The sequence below is a fragment of the Triticum urartu genome, chromosome 5 (assembly GCF_003073215.2).
Source record: "Triticum urartu cultivar G1812 chromosome 5, Tu2.1, whole genome shotgun sequence".
NCBI classification, from domain to species: Eukaryota; Viridiplantae; Streptophyta; class Magnoliopsida; order Poales; family Poaceae; genus Triticum; species Triticum urartu.
In genome coordinates this window covers 58,866,094-58,872,091 of record NC_053026.1, presented here as the reverse complement: position 1 = coordinate 58,872,091, position 5,998 = coordinate 58,866,094, and the positions used below count along the sequence as shown (strand labels likewise).

At 46.2% G+C, this 5,998-nt stretch overlaps 1 long non-coding RNA gene and 1 pseudogene across 1 annotated transcript; one reads left to right on the top strand and one right to left on the bottom strand.

Annotated features, from left to right (window-relative positions):
- Nucleotides 1-269: 269 nt before the first annotated feature.
- LOC125507892 lies at nucleotides 270-3,242 on the top strand (annotated as a pseudogene).
- Nucleotides 3,243-3,577: 335 nt separating this feature from the next.
- Nucleotides 3,578-5,360, bottom strand: LOC125507893. Its single transcript, XR_007283098.1, has 2 exons — nucleotides 5,294-5,360; nucleotides 3,578-4,275 (listed from the first exon to the last, which is right to left on the bottom strand). It is a non-coding gene; the product is annotated as an uncharacterized LOC125507893 (long non-coding RNA).
- Nucleotides 5,361-5,998: the final 638 nt, after the last annotated feature.

Genomic DNA, 5,998 nt, shown 5'->3' with positions numbered 1-5,998 from the left:
AGTGATAGCCGGAAATCCTGAAATAAATCCAGGAATATGCGAGCACCAGGACTTGAACCCTGGTGGGCTGGGGATACCACTGTCTCTCTAACCATCCAACCACATGTTGGTTCGCCTCATCCCAACGAGGTGACAGCGACGGTGGGTGGGAGGCTGGGAGGGTAATATTTCCTTCTTCTTCTTTTTTTGAATAAGGGAGGGTAAAATTTCCTGAAATCTAAGATCTAGTTGGGCCGGCCCAAATAGTGTTGCTGGTGGTTGGTGGCACGACCATAGGCTGAGGAGGGGAAAGCGGAGGGGAAGATGGGGGCGGCGGGGGCGATGGAGGTGGATCTCTCCTCTCTTAGCCGCTCCAACCCCTTCGTTGAGGTCAAATTCGGCAATGATTTCGTCGACATTCCCTACTACGCGGACGAGAGCCCCGCCTGGTTGCTGCTCGTCGGCGTCATAAGCGGCGCCCTGCGCTTCCACCGTTTTCGCGTGGCGAGATCCGGGCGAATCTCAGGTCAGAGCGAGGACAGGCTCGAGATTTTCCACGACCTCATGAAGCCGCAGGGGTGCAGCTCGAGCGCCAGCGCAGCCCTGGTTCCTGACGGTCGCTCGCTCTGCCTCCTGCAGCGGGTCGAGAAGGCGCAAACCGACGCCCTGCAGCTGCAGCTGCCGGCCGAGGAGGAGCCGCCGGCCGAAGTACCGCTTCCCCCGCTGGATCCAAGCATGCGTGGCCGGTGCATGCCCATCTCGGCCGACGGCCACATATGGGCCGTGTCGGCTACCTATTCTTCTGGCACGAGTTTCCGTCTCCTAGTACAACGCCTGGTCATTGAAGAGGAAGAGGGCGCAGCTTCCCAACGTTGGGAGCAGGTCGGCCCCCCCTTCGACCAACATTGCAAATTCGAGCCCTCCCTTCCCACCATATGGGGTCTTGACTTCCTCCAGGGCTACGCGGTGCTCCCTGGCCATGGCCGTGAGAGGGGCACCCTCATCCTGCTCTCCCTCCAAAACGGTCTTTTCTTCACTTTCAATTGCTCCTCCCCTGACTTGGGCTGGACCAAGGTAGTCCAAACCTCAGAGGACAAGGATTACGTCCCTATCCTCGGCCGTGGCCTCTATGTACAAGAAACCAATGCCATCTACATGCTCCGCAAAAATGTGATCTATGAATACAAGCTGGGATATGAAGAGAGAAGTCTGAAGATTGGTACCCCTATGGAGATTATATTTCCTTGTGTTGCACGAAGCAGAGCCCATGGCTTCCTCACCCATCTGGGCTCGGGCGTCATGTGCTCTGTCTTGATGAGTACGGCGCTCCCATGCTGGCAGGACCACCTACACGCCATTATCACCACCTTCCAGCTTGGTCCTGGCCCCCACATCAAGGTCCTGCACTCCACCTCCCGCCAGCTGGACGTCTTGCCCATGGAAGACATCAATGAATTTGAATTCCGCTTTCTTCAGTAAGTTTCTCTGTCCACTAAAGCCATGTACACATTTTGACCATTAATCCATGCATTCATTTTGGTCATCTTGCTTACAAATTATATTAATCTTTTGCCCACTAATCAATCACTTAGAGAGTATAAGGATGACAAGGTGTTGCCTCAAGTCCATGAAGTCCATGATGCAGAGGAAGTCCATGAAGAGAAAGCGCTTCATGATCCTTGCAATACTTGCAGGTCTTGTTCCACAAGCTTGAGCTTAGCTTAGATATTTTATTCCAAGTTTCTTGTGCATGACATATTTTCCTTCTTGCACGCAGGCATCATCTCCCACCACTTCCTCCTCCTCCCTATGTGAAGCCACATATGGACAATGAACTCTTGTTTATTATCTGCCAAGCTGGTTCACAATCATTTATCTATAAAACAAGTCTCATGGATCTGAATCCAGATCTGAGTCCAAGGTTAGGAATAGCCACTCCTCTCAAACCGCATTACATTGTACCTGGAGATGATCATGGTCCGAGGCATTTTTTTGTCAGTGGCTCAGAACTATATGCTGTCTCATTCCTAAAAGATGGCATGTATGTGCTTAACCTGGACACCAGATGTCAGCATCTTGATCCCCTTGCAAGGCGGCCTGTTTCTTCTGTTGACCCTTTTATCATGGCTATCCAAGTTGGTAGGGCAACTCTTGCTCTTACTGAAACTCTCCAAGTTTACCGTAAGGCCCACCTTGTTTGTCCTCCTCGATCCATCTCATGGGTGCGCTGCATGACAGATCACTCTCAGATTCCTGACAGGAAGGTCAAGCTGTCCGGATATGTAGTAGTGAGTGATAATTCCTTTATAGTCTGTGATACTCTCACATGTTCTTGTCTTCACTTTGACCTGGATGCCAATAAGTGGCATGTTGTCATGCCTTGGGCTCCATGGGGAGAATACCCGCCGAGGGATATGTCTAGTTATCGCTTTCTAAATGGCAGATGTGTATTTGTGGATGGTTTTATCTACACATGCTCAGGAAAAGGGCTTGCTGCTTATGAACTACTCTATGAAGATAATTGTGTGTATCTAGACATCCCAATATATTTGCCACTCTCATGGGAGAGTGAGATGTGGCGGACTGAAAGAATGTGTTTGGATTATGCTGGCAAAGATGTCAACTCCGGTGCCATCTTGTTTTGGGTGGTGCAAGGTGAATATCTCCCTGTCTCTCTCCCTCTCTCTTTTATGCATTTCATGAAAGATGCCATCACCTCTAATGTTCTTATAGGTTTGCAAATGAAATATCGTGACCCCCAGAATAAGCTATGGATCACAGCAGTGAAGGTTGAGGTGGAGAAAACACCCAGGAAGAGCATGACACCGGTGGGAATTAGGCATGTGGTCTCTGCCACACGTCTCATTGATCAACAGGAAACAATGGATCAGAAGGAAGTGATCAGTACCAGATGTTGTGCTGTCTCTTTCTGATGCGCTTGCCATTATTTTTTGCTCACAAGTCAACTTGTACTTTATTTTGGTAGACTCTCGTTGCACCAGCTAGTGACAAGTGAACTTGTATGATCCTCTTGCTTCTTCTGTGAATTCTCACAAGTCAACTTGTACTTTATTTTGGTAGACTCTCATTGCACCAGCTAGTGACAAGTGAACTTGTATGATCCTCTTGCTTCTTCTATGAATTCTCACAAGTCAACTTGCACTTTATTTTGGTAAACTCTCATTGCACCAGCTAGTGACAAGTGAACTTGTATGAGCCTCTTGCTTCTGTGAATTCTCACAAGTCAACTTGTTCTTTATTTTCGCGGACTCTCATTGCACCAGCTAGTGACAAGTGAACTTGGATGATCCTCTTGGTTTTCTGTGAATTCTGTGAACTTGTATGCACCTTGCTTGGAACTGTGAATTTATCGCTTTAGAATTTTCGTTTAATTTGTTGCTTTAGAATTGTGGTCTCCCTGAAGTTACCATTAAAATATAATCACAAAGTTGAGCATTAATTTGGGACCACAGAACGCAAATCATATGAATCATGTTTTTTTGTGGAACTTAAATTACGTTTTTTTATTCTTTGGGAGGCAAGGGAACATAAAATTAGGTCAGGGCATCTCCAACACTGATCTGCAAATTTTCTCTCGTGCTTATATGTACGCTTTATTCCTGTATATGTTCCTCTAAAGGGCAATTTGAAATTCAAATAAGTCTGATCCATAGCGCGCGTTCGATGGCAAATTTGACAAATCTACTCTCTACCCAATATAGGGAGGATTGTTTCTCCACTTTTTTCGTGCACCAGGCCTTTTCGTACGTTCCGTTCCTTTTTTCGTACGTCCGGTCGTCTTCGTTCGATTCCCACGTTGGGTAGTATTAAAAAAACGCTGGTAGGCTTTGGGCCTTGGCCCATCACCCGCTCCAGACACCCTCCAGACCGCTCGCCTCGCACCTCCCGCTTTGCTCGCTCGCCTCTCCAGATCGCCTCCCCAGGTCGCCCTCAACAGCAGTTCCAGATCGCCCTCGGCAGTAGCTGCAGGTCACTCTAGATTGCCCTCAGCAGCAAGCCAGCAACTCGCCTGCCGGATGAAGAGCCTCTTCTCCGAGCAAGGCCAGCTGCTCCTCCACGCCTCCGATTTATCCTATGCCTCCGAGCTCGCACCTTCAGAACTCGCGGCAACGACTCCGCTTCCCTCTCCTTGTCCGCGCCAGTGATGGATGCCTCATTTTCTTCCTCCTCCGCCTTCGGATCAAGTGTTGCGCCATCTTCTTCCTCCTCTTGTCCCCGGATCTTCAAGTGCAGCTCCATCTTCCTCCTCAGCCTCCGGATCAGCAGTAGGTACTCCTGCACAAGATATACATCCAGTTTGTAAAGAGAGCATCTTGCAAAAAAAAAGGTTTGTAAAGAGAGCTTGATCAATTAAAACTGTAGCGTAAAGTGGAGTAAGAATTCAAACTGAATAAAATAGGCTTGTGCCATGTGGGAACAGGAAACATGGAAGAATTGCATTGAGAATGTCAGGACGAGAGAGGAGTACCCAAACTAGCATTACTCACACATATACTCCACAATCAACTTGAGAGTTCACCAAATGCCAGGTTGGACCACATTAGCAAAGCATGCTCCACAATCAACTTGAGAGTTGAAACTTACAAAAAAAGAATTTATAACAGTATATAGATTTCTCTGTGTCGCATGCTAGAGATGCATAGAGCAATGTTATCGAGAATTCAGTAAATGGTGGTACACAAAAGGAATTTTTTTAGTTGATTCGTTCAGAGCCTTGGTTCAGTTCTTGGTACAGAAAGAACTGCGTGCATTGTCAATTATGGAGTCAGATGTAAAGATCAAATATACAAACAACTGCAGCATACAGAACCAATGACCAATACAGGAGTGCGGTCTATAAATATCTTTCTCGTGAAAAAAAAACTATAACATCTTAACCGAAGAAAGGGAGGTTGCTTAGAAAATATCAGCAATGATTTCTTTGGAAATATTTGGGTAAAACAAATTGCTTCTCATTTGTAAAGTAGATAAGGAAATTCTAGGGAAGCAAGGGGGAGAGACAGAGAAAAAGTGAATATCACATGAGCATCTTAAGGCATACCAGATTATCAGAAAGCGAAAGACCTAAAGAGCACTAGGTGAAATCATGCCACACTAGATTTTCGTGATACTGCTAGCCTCAAGTAGCCTGCACACGAGTTCTTTCTAATAACCACATACTCCATGAATTACTTACATTCCATTTTCTAGCATTAGCAACAACTTCACTCCCAACTCAAAAGCCTAGGCCAAATACTGAAATCAACTGATGCGAATTTGGCAATTCCAAGTTCAGTAGCAACATAAAGCTTACCAGCTATACTTTGGGAAAAAACAACTCCAAGTTCATTCTTGGCATTTGAAAGGTAGTGTGCCCTTGGGCTTTCCACCAGAGAGGATCTGTGTATTGACTGTTTTATGGTGGGTGTTGTGTGCGTATCTCTAGGTTGTTATCGGACGTATATCTATTCGTTGCTTATGTGCCATCCAAACAAACATTGTGAGAGTCAGTGGGTCATTAGCTCAATGAATTAGTGATAACTTATATGAGTATAGGCAAGTGTTATTTAATTCGATTTTTGTATTGTTAGGAAATGAATAGGGTCTGTTGTTTTAAAGATTGTAATTTATGTTTTGTGTGTTTTGTGGTTGGTAGTTGGTGGGGTAGTTGTTTTGAATTTATTTTGTTGTTTTGGAGTTGTTTTATGGTGTTTTCATTTGGTGGGTTTTGGGGGTGGTGTGCTGGTTTGGCTGTGAGGTGGTTGTCCTTTTGTGTGTGTGGAGGGGTGTGTTGTTGTTGGGTGGGGTTGGGTGGGGTATGTGGGCGTGGTTTTTTTATGGGCTGGGTTGTTTGGGTGTTTGTGGTTGTTCTATGTTTTTTGTTTTTGTTGTGGGTTTGTTGTTGGTTGTTTGGTGTGTGTGTTGTTTGTTTGTGTTGGTTTTTTTTGGTTGGTTTGGTGGGGTTTGGTGGGTTTGGGGTGGTGTCTGTGTCTGGTTTTGGTTGGTGTGGTTTTCTGTG